Below are 17,324 nucleotides of genomic sequence, written 5' to 3'. Positions count from 1 at the left end.
GATTGGCGACCCCGTTAAATTTATCTTTAATGGTCCCGCTTAAAATACACCCCCGAAAATCGATTCTATAAATTGATGACTCCGCTACGAATTCAAAAACAGATCCTATAGATTGGTGGGTGGATGTACACGAGTGAGGCCCTCATAGCAAAACGCATCAGCTCCGATGTTGTACGCAGCGTGTTTGAGGGAGCGTTTATTATTGGCCTTGTTTTCTTTTTATTTTGGCTTGAACTTTAAGCTTTTCAGATTATTTTATGCTTTTTTTTTTTTTTTTTTCTTTGATGGATACTTTTTGCCCGGAGTAATAGGTAATTATTAACAGGAAAATTGGTGCAAATCCAGATTAGCACTTGTAGCGATAAACAAAGGTTTTTTTTTTTATTCAAGAAAATAAAAGGTGCTCATGCACTTATTGATCCGTGCTGAAATAATGTTTATCATTTAGAAAGCCGTTCTTAACATGGGAACTGGAGGGGGTTGTGTACCTATTCTTTACTTTCACCTAACAATTTAACAAAAGCAGATGTCGTAAAACTTTAATTAAACTTGAAAATACTATTTAAAAAAATAGCGCGGATCAATAAGTGCACTAGCACCAAATAAAATTTCACTGTTTTTCGACATGAGGAAAAACACTGTCATTCCCTGACAGATAGGTACGCAATAAAGGTTTTTGTTTATCGTCACAAGTGCTAATCTGGCCGTGCACAAATTTTTCTGTTAATAATTACCTATAACTATAATCTCCAGTAAAAAGAAAAATATCCATCAACAAAAAAAAAAATAACACACACATGACAAAATAATCCGAAAAGCGCAAAGTTCAAGCCTAAATAAGGTAAATTTTGACGACATGCCCCACTGCCCCAGCGTATTATAAACATCCCAACCTCCCCATGTTAAGAACGGCTTTAGGAATAAACACCCCCCTAACCTCGAAAGCTATTCTTAACATGGGGAGGTTGGAGGGGTTATTCCGAAAGCCGTTCTTAACATGAGGTGGTTGGGGGTGTTTATACTACGCAAAATACCCGAACAATGATAATAATAAAAAAAAAACAAGGCCACACACGCACACCAAAATTCTTTCCTGTTCAGAATAATAAACGCTCCCTCGGAGTCGATGCGTATTTCGCTATGAGGCCTCATTCTTGTACGTCAGGCCTTATTTTTCACGCTAAAACTTTCTCGGTAATCATCGTACTTTTTCGGGTATTTCCGTAAAATTCTATTCTAGAATACGGAAGTAATAACAGTAGGGGAGCGTTCATTAATTTAAATTTAGTTTGATTTTATTAGAAACGCTTATTATTAAATAACATTTTTTTTTTTTTAAGTGAGATATATTTTACGAACTGTTTTTAATAAACATAATATTAATTTAAAGTATCAGTATCATATTTATCTAATTTAATTGCGAGCAAAATAAGAGAGAAATAAATAAATACTAATCGCTCCCTAGATGCGAGTCCAAAAGCCATAGAGGGCGCTTTTGTGAATCGTATTTTCAAAACTGCTGTCGCGAAGGTGTTTTATGTATATTTTTTTATTTTAGTACTTAAAAAAAAACAGAAAACGGTAAAATAATCCCCCCTTTTTTTTTTAAACTTTAATTATTGAGTTTTTATATGATTTATTTTTTTATCAGAATATTTTCATTTGTTTTTGTTCGTTTAAATTCGAACTTTCTTTGTCACGGATGTCAGGAAAACTGGAGACAACATTCGTAAGAATTTCAAAATGGCTTCCCCCACGTTTAGTGGGAAAATTGTTTGCATTTCTTTTGTTCACACGTTAATATTTTTTTGCTGATTCTGTGTTTTAATCCAATTTTAATTTTCTAGATAGAAAGGCAGAGTGTCTGATTTATAAAAGGTTTATTAATATTTTATTAACGGTTTATTAATTAACTTTGTACTCCGAGTGAAGAACGAATACGTTTAACGTGGTTAAAATAAACACCAGGAAAGATGGTTTATTTGTTGTGTATCCTGTATTTTTGACTAAAAATGATTAATTTCTTCACATTCTGAAAATTTTATATAAAAATTCTGTAAAAATAAATTTTATATATATAATATATATATATATATATATATATAAAACGTAAACGCATGTAAATTATAGTGATGTAACTTTTTTTTTTTTTTTTTTTTTTTTTTGAAATCGTTCAAGCCTTCATAAAAATTTTAATTATAAAAAAAAAATAAAAAACTGGACTTCGGATTAATCGGCAACATAAATTATTTAAGGAAAAGCAATTGATAAATTGGTCAAAATAATATTTTGCTTTATAAACTCATTTTGTGATCTATTTCTTAAAGGGGGGGGTATTTTCCAATATCACCGTGACATTTGTTCGGTGAATTTCTATCGGTATTTTTATTTATTCGAGTTTTTGACCGATTTTCCTGACTCCAAGAGTACCGTGGCGCAATGTTGGTTTTCGTATTAACTTAATCGCTCAAAATTTCGGTTTCAGACTTAAAATCATTAAAATACCAAAAAAACTATCCAGGTAGGTAGAAGAGTAACTTATCTTGCCTTTGATAACGTTTGGGTACTCATGAACTTTCTCCTCGTGTAGTCCCCCCCCCCCTTCTCTCTTGCTCACATGCCCCTATTTCACATTCGTAGGCGCGGACCGGCATTAATGGACGATTTTTTTTTCTTAAACCTATTTCAAACTAAATTATTATACAGAAAAATTAACTCCCTTGACTTGAATGTTGGCGGTCAGCGGAGGGTCGAATTCTCTTTCGATTTTGCAAGACCTGGTGACGTTTTATACCTACTGCTGGCTGGAAGTGATTTGCATATGTAACGGTCATTTAAGAGCCCCAGCGTCTTTGAGTGGGTCCGTTTGGTGTGTATTTTGTCCGCCTGAAAATATTTTAGTGTACACTGTACCTCTGTACACACCAAGAGCGATTTCGAGGGTAGGAAAGGTGATCCCTCTGTGGCTTTCTTCTAGGACTCTTTGAGAAGTTCTGATAACGGTTATTTCTAGAGAACCTCAATTTGTTACCTGCAGTCCTGCACTGAAGTTCGGATGCACAGATTTGATTTATAGTCGTTTTCCTATTTACTTGCCTCCCCACGAGGGCTATTAGCCACCAGGGTTGTTTTTTATTGTGGAGAAAGGAAAAGAAAAAAAATTGTCTCAGTTGTGTAGGACTTCTCCTCCACTGAGAACAAAAAATTGTAGTTTAGTATCAAAACAGATACTACACTTGGATCTTGGCCCGAACGCCATACCCAACTCTGATTTATTCACTACTCTGGTGTTGGAGAATTTTCGACAAAAGTAATTGAATTAAAAATTATTTTGGTTTTTGCACCTGTTACCATGCTATTTTTTTTTTTTTTTTTTTTTAAATAGTATTTTCTAGTTAAATTCAGTCTTTATGATATTTGTTTATTAAACTGTTGGGTGAAAGTACAGAATGCTACAAAACACCCTTCCCATGTTAAGAATGGCTTTCTAAACCACATTATTTTAATGTGGTTACATAAAGGCACAATTTGGCACACATGTGGAAGTGGTACCACCCTCTGTATCTTTTATTTTGGGTGGATTATCAAATAGACACTAGTCTACCAGATTATCAGAATTTTTGAAGTCTGTTTAAATATTTATAAGGGGTACTCAGTTTCGAATGCAATGTTCTAATAAATCGATTACCCATTTTTAGAACCACTTGATGTTTTTAGGTCATATTACAAATTTAGCTTTTTTTTTAAGTAGTTTGACTCTCAAACAAATGTGGTGATGAGTGAAAACACAGAACACAGAATACAGACCCAGTAACCCAAAAAATCAACTTTTTAAACGTCTTTAGTTGGTACTCTAGCACACATTCATTGTCCTTAGATTGTAAATGCTGGGTGACGAAACTTGAAGATAACACACACACACACACACACATATATTGGGTTTGTATTACTGTACACATAGATTCGAAAAAAGTTGTCAAAAAACAAATATATAACAAATGTTATCAAAGTCAAGATAAGTTACTTTTCTGCCTAACTGGATATGTTTTTAGTGTTTTTATTCAATGTAGCATGTTTATTCAGCTCGAAAAACAGTGTTTACCGATTTATTGGAAAATTCAAGATGGCGCCTCACTCCCTCTTTAACACGGTAAGTTTGGGAAAAGGTGTTATAAATAAAAATCTAGACAAAATACTATTACAAACCCGCCGAATATGTCAACCTATGTCACGGTAACATATATTGAGCAGGTTTTTAACAGTATTTTATCCAGTTTGTTATTTATAACACCTTTTCCCAACCTTACCGTGTTAAAGAGAGTCAGACGCCATCTTGAATTTTCCAATACATCGGTAAACACTATGGTTTTTGAGCTGAATAAACATGCTACATTGAATAAAAACACTAAAAACATATCCAGTTAGGCAGAAAAGTAACTTATCTTGACTTTGATAACATTTATTTGTTATATATTTGTTTTTTGACAACTTTTTCGAATCTGTGTACAGTAATACAAACATGTATGTATGTATGTATAAATAATCAAAGCGAAATTCGAAAAGGCCAAACTGCTTAAAGGTTAAATTCATGAAATTTACCTTAAAAACGTTGCGTGATTTTAAAATAGGTGATCGATTTACTAAAACACTGCATTAGAAACTGAGCACCTCCTATAAATATTTGAATATTGACGTAAAAAGTTTTAATCTGATATATTAGTGTCCATTTGGTAATCCGTTGAAGAAAAACTAAAATAAAAAAATACAGTGGGGGGGGAGTACAGCGCTTCCGTAGCATTTTTTATTTAGAATTAAAGTTCAAATTCCATGCAAAGGTTGACGAGAACCTTAAAATTTGCTAGAATTTTTTTTTTTTTTTAGTAATCGAGTAAATCGAATTCGAAATTTAAAACAATTATTTTTACTGTGCAATGATTTATATTGATATGAAATAAGTTGACTTTAATTATGTATTTCGAATAGGCATGTGATCAAGAAAAAACAAGACAAGAAGTTCATGAGTACCTTTTTTATTATGCACATATTGTTCTGTGCTGAAATGTTATTTAGAAAGCCCTTAATATGGGAAGGAAGGATGCTTTGTAACTATTCTGTACTTTCACCTAACAATTTAATAAAGATATTGTTAAACTTCAAATTAAATACAATTTTTAAAAAATAGCACAGTACAATAATTCTATAAACACCTTTTTCGTTACCACTTTTTCCTAGCTCAGTCTATTGTGAAACAAACTTTTCATACAAACATTTGGAATTGTAAATATTTTCTTAAGACCCCTGTTTACCTTACGAACCTTACTTTGTTGAAGATGACTACTTTGCTCAGAACCCATATCTACGACAGCATGCTTATGTCTCGTAATAATTTTATGAACAACACCGATACCCCACCTAACACAGCACAACGTATATATATATGTGTATATATAACAAGAGCTTACTTAAAAAAAAAAAAACTGCAGGGGGGGGGGGCAGCATTTCGATTTTAATATCGCAAAAAAAAAAAAAATGCCAATAACAATCTTATATATACACACACACACATATTGGATCAATAAGAGCCAGGTACGTCCAAGGATGGAGTACTGTTGCCACATCTGGGCAGGAGCTGCTAGAAAGGACTTATCCTGCCTTGATAGTTCAAAATAGACTTCATAGCCTTGTGGGGGATGTCCTTTTCTCTTCTCTGCAACCTCTATCTCACAGAAGAGATGTTGCAAGTTTGTCTCTACTTTATCGTTATTTTCATGGCAAGTGCTTGGCTGAGCTCTATTCTATGGTCCCCCCTCGCCAAACTTTCACAAGAAACACCCGTCTAGCAGAAAACATTATCATTAGTTTCCCCTGCCCTTTATCTGTGCCTAAACCTAAGCGTAGATTCCATGAGCAAAGCTTCGTTCTTAGAACTGCACGCCTATGGAATTGTCTTCCGTTTTTCTTCTTTCCAGCTGACTACAATATGGTTGTCTTCAAGTCTAACGTAAACAAGTTTTTGATGAGCCGTTCTATATAAGTTAGCAAATTTGCCGAATCTCCATTACTAACGGTTACTATATTGTCCAATTTTTAAGTACACTCTTTAACCCTTATCCTTGAGTGGCCTCTTGACCTTGATGCCTATGTAAAAAAAAAAAAAAAATACAGGATGTTCAAAAGTCACTGAAGGGTTTTGAACTAAATTCGATTCTTTATTTTTGGTATCTTTCTGTAATTTTAACACTTAGACATTGGGGGGGGGGAATGCAAAATTTAAGATATCTTATGAAAATGTCTTAAATTTTGCCAATTTTCAGCTTTGCATATTTGTGCTCTTTTCAAACCATTATTCATAATAGATTGCAGATTTAACTTTATTTTGTTCCGCGAACTGGCAAACCTCAAAATGTCAAACCCTGCAAGAATTGAAGGAAAACACCAGGAACAAAATAAGTGAGCTAAATGGCAATCCATAGATTCTGCAATCTGTAAGGAATGTCTTGGAGAGAACACAAATATGTGAAACTGAAAATGGGCAACATTTAAAAGACTATACTTTTCATAAAAATTGCTTGAATTTTGCATTTTTAAAAAAATTGCCCAATGTCTTAATCTGATTGTTAAAATTACAGAAATATATTATCAAAGAATCCAATTTAGTTCAAAACCCTTCAGTGACTTTTTGGACACCGTGTGTATGTGTGCGCACATATACACACACAGCTATCAGATCTCAGACGGCTGGAATTGAATGAGGATCAAGGAATGTTCTATCCTTCCATGTTTTTGTTGTCACTGTTATTAGAGTGAAAATTAAAATATTAAATTTTAAGTAAAACAAATGTTATGTAATTGTTATGTCACAGTAATTAACACCTAAAAAAAAAAAGGAAAAACGATAAGAAAATTATTAATGAAAAGTTTTCAAAGACAATGAAAGCCGAGTTTTGCTTAAAAGAAACTAGAGTTCAACTCTCAATAAGGGAGGTAACTATTTTCTGAAAACATGCCGATTTAGCAGAGCTCTATTTTTGCTAGGAAGCATTTGGCTTTAAAATGCCATGGCCTAAAGAGATTCTTCTCTTCCTTATTGATGTTAATGAAGTTTTAGTTTTTATATTAAACTTTTTTAATTTATTTTTTCTTTGTGTCTCTCTCTGTCTCTGTGTGCGTGTGTATATTAGCAATGATAAAATTGATGTCTACCAAATTGCTAGAGATGTAAATATGATGTCATGTCTCCATGTGCACATTTAGTTTTAGTTTTGTTAAAACTGATTGGAAAAGAAAGAATACCCCTCCCCCTCCAAGCTTTTCTTAGTATTACTTGTGCATATCCTTGTATCAAACTCTTACTCCATTGCGCTGTTGATAAACAAAATAATTCTCGCATGTAAATTTTATGGTGAGTGGACAGTATTCCTTGATTGCATCCTCATGTATCTGTCTTGTGGTCTGAATAATTGTTGAGATGCCGAAGATGACCTGGCAATTAGTTTTCTGCCTTTCTGAGCATGTTATGTCTGATATGCATTATCGGTTTAATAACCCCAAAATCACTAAAGTAATACATTTTAATACATTTATTCAACAACTTACAGATTAAATAGTAATGTAGGAGCCAGTGGATGCGTGATGATTTAAAGTCTGTAATAAGATGCATTTTTGTTTTGATAGATAATTTGCCAATAAAACAAAGCTGTTGAAATGGATATTTTTTTTACATGTCTACTCGGACATATGCTAATGAATGGCATTGATGGCAAGACTTTAAAGTTCAAAACCTTTCATGACTTCACTGTTTGCATCAACCAATTTTTCTATGGTTCCAGTCTGAACTCCAAAGGACTCCATCAGCCAAACAACTTCATCGGATCTCCAAGATTGTTTAGCTACAATCCATGCCAGAATGAGATGAAGAGATTCAGCTGAAACACACAGGACAGGCTAAAAACCAGCATTACCAGAACCTTCAGAGGACCTAAGTTGAGAAATGGTGATGAAGGTTTGTGACCGAATCTGAGGCCACATTAAGGATGTCCAGAGTAAAATTGCCTGAACAAGTCATGAGAACTAGCAGACCTAAGTTTTAAATCCTAAAACGAATTACTGAGTATCATTTTTTATCTGCACTCTGAACACATAACTTTTTAAATTTCAGGTGCGCGCACACACACACACACATACATATATATATATGTATATATATACACACACACTCGTGAGCAAAAAAAAAAAAAAAAAAAAATGGGCCAAACACATTTTATTGCACTATATTGAACAAGAAAACTTAAACGAGACTAATAACACAAAACAAGAAATTTGCTTTTATAAATGCATAGTATGGAATCGTATTCCCTTTTGATTTCTTTAAAAGATCAATCCCTTTATACATGCTCTCAACCAAAGGGGAACACTGAAGAGATGCTCTTCCATTCGCTTTGTGCAGCTTCCCACAGTTTGTCATTGTTTGAAAAAGTTCTTTCAGCCAATGCACAAGATATGGACCAAATATTCTCGATTTGGTTTAAATCGGAGCTTTGATCTGGCCAAAACATCACAGGAATTGAATTATCAGAAAACCCTTTTTTTTTTTCTTTGTGACTTTAGCAGTGTGTGCAGGGGTATTATTGTGTTGAAAATAATGTTCTGGGATATTCCCAGCTTCTGGATACTTGGTAACAGTCCTGTTTCTAATATTCAAATGTATTCCTTTGCATTGATTGACTTCTCGCATCTAATAAGTTCCCCAACTCCTGCTGCAGTAAAAGTTCCCCTTACCATTATCCCTTCATTCCTGTGTTTAACTGTTGTTTTTATGCAACTTGGTGAAAATCTTTCTCCAGTTTGAATGCACCATTCGGGAGCATCACTAACACGACAAAATCTGATCAGAAAACATTCCTGAACCAGTCTGTGTCTTTCTTGCCATAACAAGAGAAAAATCTTTCTATCATTGTTCTTCTTAGATAAAAATGGCTTCTTTGCACACCTGTTAGAAGAAAATCCCATTTCTTTCATTCGTCTAGATATTATATCTAGAAAGAGAATTTCCGGCCCCTGTTTTGAATTCTTTACTATGGTCAACATAAGTTTTCTTTTGATCCTTCAAAACAGTTAAGCCTGTGGTCGTCCTTCAAAGTGGATGCTCTAGGGGGACCAGATCCAGAATCCCTTCTAACGGAACATTCTCTTTCAAACCTTTGACCACTTCACTGCAGAAATGTTTTCACATTTTCTTTTCTTAAAATATCAAAAACCTGCTTGTAAGTATTTGGGACTACCTTAATCCTGCAATTCGGTTTTTCATATACTCGGCAAGATGCGGTCTTACCATTTTTAAAATTAATTTTTCCACTTATATCCTATAATAATAAAATAGAAATTTTCAGTTAAAATTAACAAAATTTTGTGGAAAAATATTGAAAAATCGATTTCTTCCTTCACTCTTGGCCCTTTTTTTTGCTCATGAGTGTATATCCTTAAAAAGTGTGTGTGTGTGTGTGTGTGTGTGTGTGTGTGTGTACTAGCAGATGTACCCGGTGTTGCCCATTATTAAACATAACATTAAATTCCTTTTTTTTTTTTCTTTTTTTTTTTTAACAAAATGGAAAGAAACTGAGATGTGCATGCAAGTATTGTTTCTAAACGGTTCACTCTCAAAAATACTTGAGCTGGGATTGAAACCAAAACCTAAAGACAGTTAAGTACAATAATCATTAGGCGAGCTTGCCACAAACGCAAAGAATCTGTTGTCATATGAACAATTCACATATGCATTCGTGAAACTGTTGACAAACAGATAAAAATCCAACGACCCCCCCCCTCCGTACCAGTTTTAACGTCTTAGCAGACCTTTTTTCCGTATGAAAACAGTTTAAATACCTTATATATCAAATTTCAAGTTTTTTAGATAAAAAAAAAAAAAATCAGTTGAGTATATAGGTTGAGAATGTTCCTCGCACATTCCCACTTTTCTAGATTAGTCACAAATGAAAATCTCATTCGAAATCTCATCTCTTACGCATCATGCAAAAATAAGCATCCTCATCAAAAATTACAAAAAGATCATCAAGTAGAACTTTAAAGATTAAAATCAGTTTTTGGATTTGGTTATCTCCCCCTGCCTTACATGATTTTTTTTTTTTTTTTTCACTTATTGGTGTATCGGCGAAGTATGACTGCTTTTTATACTATATAGAAATTTGATATAAGGAATTCGGACTTGTGTAGTAATTTCAATTTCATCTTTAGCCACTCAATAGCTGCTAAAGGGTCAGAATGTGGCAGACCTAAGTAGACTTAAGGTGCTCCTCTCTGCATGTGCAAATGTACATTTATACGTTAAACAACTTTTGAGTTTTTATGTGCGTTAGGACATGGTACAGATGGGAACAAGGCTGGAGAGCTATATTTTGGTTTTGATTTTAACTGATCGCACCCAAGTCATATTTTTTTAATTTTTGAAATCCTCTCTATATATTGGGTACGATGCCATAATCGATAGACAATTGACTACTTAATAATAAATACAAAATCTGCATGGATTAAAAATATTAAGTGTATTTTGTAACCGGGTAACACCGGGTGGTCTGCTAGTAATTTAATATATAAAAGGTTATGTCAGTCTGTCTCCATATTTTCAAGCTATCTGAAACTGAAAGTCGCAGAGCGGCGCTAGGGGCTGCAAATGATTGGATTTTTTTATGGGTCGGTTAAAATAGTTTAAGGGGTCAATATGTCAAAATTGAAAAAAAAATCATACATTTATTTTTAATCGATTCATATGCATGTCACGTTTGTACACTGGAAGCATTATTAGTTTTGAATGCTTCGGTTTGGATTCTAGCTGGTGACGCCCAAATACTTTTTCTTTTTACTTTTGAAATCATGACTAATTTATACAAAATCTGGACAAATAAAAACATAATTTTACAACTGGGCAAAGCTAGTAACCTCAAAATTGATACAAGTTGGTTGGCAGTTTGTACCTGGGGAAAACTTCATGGCCACGAAAAAGATATATTTTCCTATTTCAATGCGTTGTCATTTATTCAATTGCATTTGGATTCTTTGGACTATTGTTTATGGTATCTTCACAACGTTTCGGACAATGTGACCTCTGACCTTCGTCAGGTGTATCTTGTCGAACTCAAGAATATCTATATTCTCGTTTCTTCAGCCATGACTGAGCAGAAGCCTTAAATAATTCATAATTTTATTCTTAGTATCGCCCGCACTTAGGATTGAATCTCCAGAGGAGTGTCAATTAGAACTGAATTTTATAAAGTACTTTATCCATTACGCCTTGGATCCTTGTGGACAATTCTAGTATGAATTTTGGGAGCCTTAAACCTATTCTTGTTTTATAGATATCTCACTGCTGATGCTATTCTCTATCTTTATAAGAGCCAGGTACGTCCAAGGATGGAATACTGTTGCCACATCTGGGCAGGAGCTGCTAGAAAGGACTTGGCCTGCCTTGATAGAGTTCAAAATAGACTTCGTAGCCTCGTAGGAGATGTCCTTTTCTCTTCCTTGCAACCTTTATCTCACAGAAGAGATGTTGCGAGTTTGTCTCTGATGTATCGTTATTTTCATGGAAAGTGTTCGAATGAGCTTCAATCTATGGTCCCCCCTCGCCAAACTTTCACAAGAAACACTCGTCTAGCTGTAAACACTATCAATAATTCCCCCCACTCTTTATCTGTGCCTAAACCTAAACGTAGATTCCATGAACAAAGCTTTTTTCTTAGAACTGCACGCCTGTGGAATTGTCTTCCGTTTTCCTGCTTTCCGGCTGACTACAATATGGTTGTGTTCAAGTCTAACGTAAATAAGTTCTTGATGAGCCGTTCCATATAAGTTATCAACTTTACCAAATTTTCATTACTAATGATTACTATAATGTCCAATTTCTACTGTACACTCTTTAACCCTTATCCTTGAGTGGCTTCTTGGCCTTGATAATGTGGTGATGCCTATGTAAAAAAAAAAAAAAGTGCATATGAAAATAGCTGAAGTATGGATGGCAAGCGATTGTATTAGCAGTGTGTGAACACGTATGCAAATTAGGAAGTGTGCGCGAGCTGGCATCTGAAGGAAAAGAAAAAAAAAAAAGGATACCACGTGGTCAGAAAGAAAACAAGTCGGCTCTGAAGGAGACGAACGTGTGAAATGAAGGGAGAAAAAAAGAGTACAATCGAAAAAGATGAACATGTAAGAAAAAGCTGTCTACGACCAGCGTGTAGCAGAGCACAAGCGAGAGACTTTTCAGTGGTGACAAGAAGAGTAACAGTAATAAATGTTTTTGATAAAGAAAAATTGCAGACACAAATTTTTATTTTGTTTGTATCTGTGAGGTATGTTAGAGGTTTAGATGTACAATATTACTACATATTTCAAATGTATGTATAGTATATATGTATACCAGCATTTATTTATTTTTTTTTTCATTTAAAATTCCAGAATTTGCCAGAAAGTTTCCAGATACACCTGGAAAGTTTCAAGGTACACTTGAAGAAGCTTGGAGATTACATCGAATAACTTGAGAGGAAAACAGTAGTCCTAATAATATAAACTAGCGGGAAGTGTGGAAGTTCCGCAGGGGACTCCTTCATATGTAATATATTAATGTTGGCATTCTGCAAATGTTCAGTGTAAATGGAGACGCTCTGATATTATTTTAGCTTTTTTGTTAAAACTGCAAAAGTAATTATCTAAGCTAGCATGAACACCCGGTCATAGAGTACACTTAAATATGATATTTTAATTCTTTCAGATTTTGTATATATTATTATAGAGTTAATGTTCTATCGATTTTTTTTATAAAAATATATATATATATATAAAAAAATTATAAAGTTGCGATTTCAAAAATATATATCCATATGACTTGGGTGCATTAGCTTGAATCGAAACCAAAATAAAAACTTATGAAAAATTGTGTGTGTGTGTATATATATAACTGGAGTTCCTTCAGCCATAATCGAAACCAAAACTTATGAAGAATTCTTGGCAACATTATTTATGACAAGAAATAGAAGAACATAATTAAATGACCTGGATGTAAGCGTGACACACAAAAGAACGCATACGCTATCATATTAATATATAGATGATAATTATAAATCTTTACCTCCAAAAATTCAGAAAAGTTAGATTTTTTTTTTTTTTTACTATGGGTAAATTTTCTTATTTAGCAAATGTAAAGTTTCATTTGATGAACAACTCGAGTTGATGTTGTGCTTTGGCAAACTTTTTTTTTTTTTTTTTTTGCTGCCTTTGATCCTGTCAACAGATTGCCTCTGGCATATCATGCAGGCAGACGGTGTTCCTACAAAGCTCCTTCACCACCTCCAATGTTACTACAGTTTGACACATGTTTGCATCCGATGACGAGTTGGAGACTTTTGAGGTGCAAACTAGCATTCAGAGATGTACACTATTCCCAATTCACGTCAACTACATTACTGACTACATCGTCATCCGCTCTAGGACTATTTGGAGATTGCGATTGGACAGGAGGCGAGTTTCTCTCATCTGGTATATGATACTAACAACCTTGTGTTGGGGTCAACCTGGAACAGGGTGAAGGAGGTTTTGCATGAGCATGTGCAGCGTCCCCCTCCAAGACTAAGTTCTCAAGACTGCTGTTTTGGAAAATGCTGAGTTTGAGTATCTTGGGTCCATTGTTGTTTAATATGGGTAGGATGGGGGAGCAGTCAGTCAGTCAAGTTGAGGCCATTAGATCACCTTTGTGAGCTTACAACAGTCCATGTAGGAAGCATTGGAGGTTTCAATATCACCTAATAAGCATATCTGTCAATTTAATGTCTAGATCATACTCTACTATGGTCGTACTACTTGTACTTGAGATGACGTTCACCCAGAATGGACTAAGCCAGTTACTCCGATAGAACACACAGCAACTCAAGATTGCATACGATTGTCTGTAGTGACCAAGAGTGATGGGCAGTCAGTCCTGAGACCAGCGGCGAACACCTTACATCTGTGGACCAGAGCTAGGTTTAACGTCTGCTTTAATGGTGTACAACCATGTCTTCAGCTGGCTTCCTGGGCGTCTTTGCCAACCTTGAAGCGGTTCTGGAACTATTGTTTCGTGGATGAACAGTGCACAGCGTGGCCAAACCAGCAAAGTCTCCTTTTTAAAGAGATTGGTCAAGGGGGGGGATGATCCTGCATCACATCCTGACTTGAGTATTGGAGATGAAATGCTACCAGTGAACCCACAAAATTCGTCGGCGTCAGTATAGTTTGAAGACTTTTAGTCTTTTGAGATCTGCAGCTGTTGAGAAGGACTGTCCAAATAAGCGCTCGATAGATTTGGACTTTTGTTTCGATTGTCTTGAGACCAAAGATGGTTGTAGGTGACGAAAAGCATGCCGGGTGTTGTTAGTTCAGACATTATCTATATATTAATGTATGTACGTGTGTCACAGTTTCTAGATAATAAATTATTCGATCAGGAGATCCTATTTATTAAAAAGTTCTACAGAACATTAAATTAGTATATAAATACTTATCACCTTCTATCCTAATTTTTAATAATTAGGATCTCCCAATCACCAAAGAGGCAATGTAAAATAATAGTCGCTTTTGAGCCATATGCGAAGCTAAAATATATCTTCTTGACCTTTTGCCTAGTATCCAAGTCTAGTATCATTTCTGTCTATAGATGGTATAGTGATATTGTGGGGTTTCTGTTCACGCCGGGTGTCCATACAATGGAAATATTGGAGATAAATTGTAATAACCAGATATATTCATACATTACATTAACCAGATTACTCAAATACTTTCCCAGTTTTAACAAAAGGGACTTGGCCTTTTGGTCAAGATCAAAGTGTAGTATCTGTTCTCTCAGTTACTAAACTTGACCCACCACCGGGCTTTCGGGCTAGGTTAAGGTGTTTTTTCGTACTAACCTTTGTTAGTTAGGACCGACCCCCTCCTTTGGGGAGTCAGGACCTAGAGGACCGACTCCACATTTGTGGGAGCTTGGACCCGGAAACCGATCCCCTCTTTTGGGAGACTGGAATCTCGGGACCAACACCACTATCGCTGGTAGTTGAGACCTTCTTTTTTCATTTGTTGTTTTTGCATGTTGTTTTTTCTTCGTTTCGGTCTCACTTCTCGAGACTGGGATGGTCTAATTTCTCAACACTTAATTGCCTGAGCAGCACTCTGACCTGCCAGGCCCAAACTTTGTCTATCTTCGCTGCTCTCCCAGTGGATCGAGCAGACAGGGTTCTCTTTCTCGCTTCCGTTGGGGTAAGTTAGTGGGTAGGGTGACGTGGGGTTGGGCGGGTGCTTCGTTTCTGCTCCCCTCTGTGGGCAGGGATGCCTATCCCCTCTCTCTCTTAATTGCGACGCGGCACTCTGACCCGCTAGCACCCACTGCGTCTTTCTTCTCTGCTCTCCCCCCTCACGGGGGGATCTGAGCTGCTAACCCGACATCCCCGTGAGGGGAAGTCAAAAACTCTAATTTCTTCAAAGTCCGCTCCTCCCCCTCCTCCCCCTCCATTCCCCTGGGTTTTCTTTTCCCCCACTACACTTTGGTCCGCGACAGCGGCCAGTGCAACCGCCACGATGCCAGGCAGGAGGGGTACGTCACCCCAAATGCGCAGCATCTCAACTGCGAACGACTCCCTATGTGAGGGAGCTGATGCATCTCCCGGCGAGACGGCGCCAGGAAACAAGGTAGGGCCCCGGCGCGCGGCGACCTTGGAAGAAAGCGGGAGGGTAGGGCCGCAGCCCGCGGCGACCCCCCAAAAAGCACCTGCAACCGCTCCCCACGAGGGCAACCCAGCGGAAAAAGCTGCCGTTAACTCACTAGCTGGGGAAAGTGCAGAACCCAGCCAACCAGCTGCACCCCAGGACGGCAGAACCAAGGGAGGAAGACCGGGGAACCCATCCCCCGCTCCCCCAAAGGGCGACTCCCCAACAGAAAAAGAGGAAATCAGCACCGCGGACCAAACCGAGGCGCTGGATGAAGACGTAATAGCCTCCATCTGCTCACTATTCGGCGGGGAAGACAGTGATTGGCCCCCCAACACTCCCCAAGAGGACCAAATACGGAAAAGGGGTGACTCTCCGGCCAGTGGTAACAAAAGCAAGCTGGAAGGAGAGACACCCTTGACAGTACCCACCAAGGCTCCAGCTGGGAACACGGCACCAGAAGGGGAGACACCTCCATCCCCCAAGGGGACAGCCACCCAGCAAAGAAAGAAAATAAGAAAGGGGAGCGGCCCAGAGAGCAAACCAAGCCAGGACGAAACAACGCCAAGGACACAATGGCCTACTTTGCCTGGTAACGGCCCAGTTCCGAAGCCAAAAATGCCCATAACAGGAGAGAGCCCCACAACACCAGCTACGCCCCCCAACCCGAGTCCAGCTGACACCCACCAGGATGGAGGACCGGCATGGGGCCCCAAAGAGCAGCAAGGGAAGTTGACGCCCGAAGACTACAGAGCACTCTTCGACTCCACTTACAAGGAGTATACCCAGGGGAACAACATCCAACCCCTCCCGGGTCAAGTGGAAGTTCTGGAGAAAAGAGTGCTCTCGCTGATAACTTCAGACACCAAGACAAGGGGTCTGACGGGCGTCAACAAGGACACCATGATGAACGTGTTGCTGGAGCAGAACATTCCCGCCAACTACATCTGTAGAAGGAGTTACGCACAGTAGGATGTTCTGCTCCCCACCTCCGAAGACGCAGTCAGGCTGTCCAGGACCTGCCATCAGAGCAGGAACATAAAGCTCCAACCCATCTATATGAACAAGAGGAGAGCAAATGTTTCTGCTCTAAACGTCCCCTGCTATATGGAGGCCAAACAACTGGGGGCTATCCTAAGCCAGTATGGAGACGTAGAGGAAGTCACCCCGGTCCGCGGATTAAGAAACATCATGACCGGGGACTACAAAGTACAGATGGTCCTGGACAAGGCTGGATTCTACGCCATCCCAGCCACACTCAAGTTCGGAGAGTGGACACTCTCCCTTATAGTGGAAGGGAGGAGGCCTCATTGCTGGCTGTGCACACAACAAGGGCATATGGCGAAGGACTGTCCAAAGAGAAATGGAGGGAAGAAGCCCACAAAAGCGGCGGGAACAAGCGTGACAACAAATCAAGCCGCTGCTCCCGCGCCGGCCGCAAATCCTCCAGAGGCACCGACAGAGACTTTTCAGTGGTGACGAGAAGAGTAACAGTAATAAATGTTTTTGATAAAGAAAAATTGCAGACACAAATTTTTATTTTGTTTGTATCTGTGAGGTATGTTACAGGTTTAGATGTACAATAT

The 17,324-nt window shown here is 37.4% G+C and overlaps 1 protein-coding gene across 1 annotated transcript in view; it reads left to right on the top strand.

Moving 5' to 3' along the window:
- Positions 1-1,493: 1,493 nt before the first annotated feature.
- Positions 1,494-17,324, top strand: part of LOC145258329 (uncharacterized) — a 59,209-nt gene continuing 43,378 nt past the window's right edge. The window contains exon 1 of the mRNA XM_080116481.1: positions 1,494-1,530. The gene's annotated coding sequence lies outside the window, so the exon portion shown is untranslated. The remainder of the gene's footprint in view (positions 1,531-17,324) is intronic.

The sequence above is a fragment of the Euprymna scolopes genome, chromosome 33, assembly GCF_053919585.1.
Source record: "Euprymna scolopes isolate OS-2025 chromosome 33, ASM5391958v1, whole genome shotgun sequence".
Taxonomy (NCBI): domain Eukaryota; kingdom Metazoa; phylum Mollusca; class Cephalopoda; order Sepiida; family Sepiolidae; genus Euprymna; species Euprymna scolopes.
Note: the sequence above shows the minus strand (reverse complement) of the source record. Positions and strands in the feature narration are given on the sequence as shown.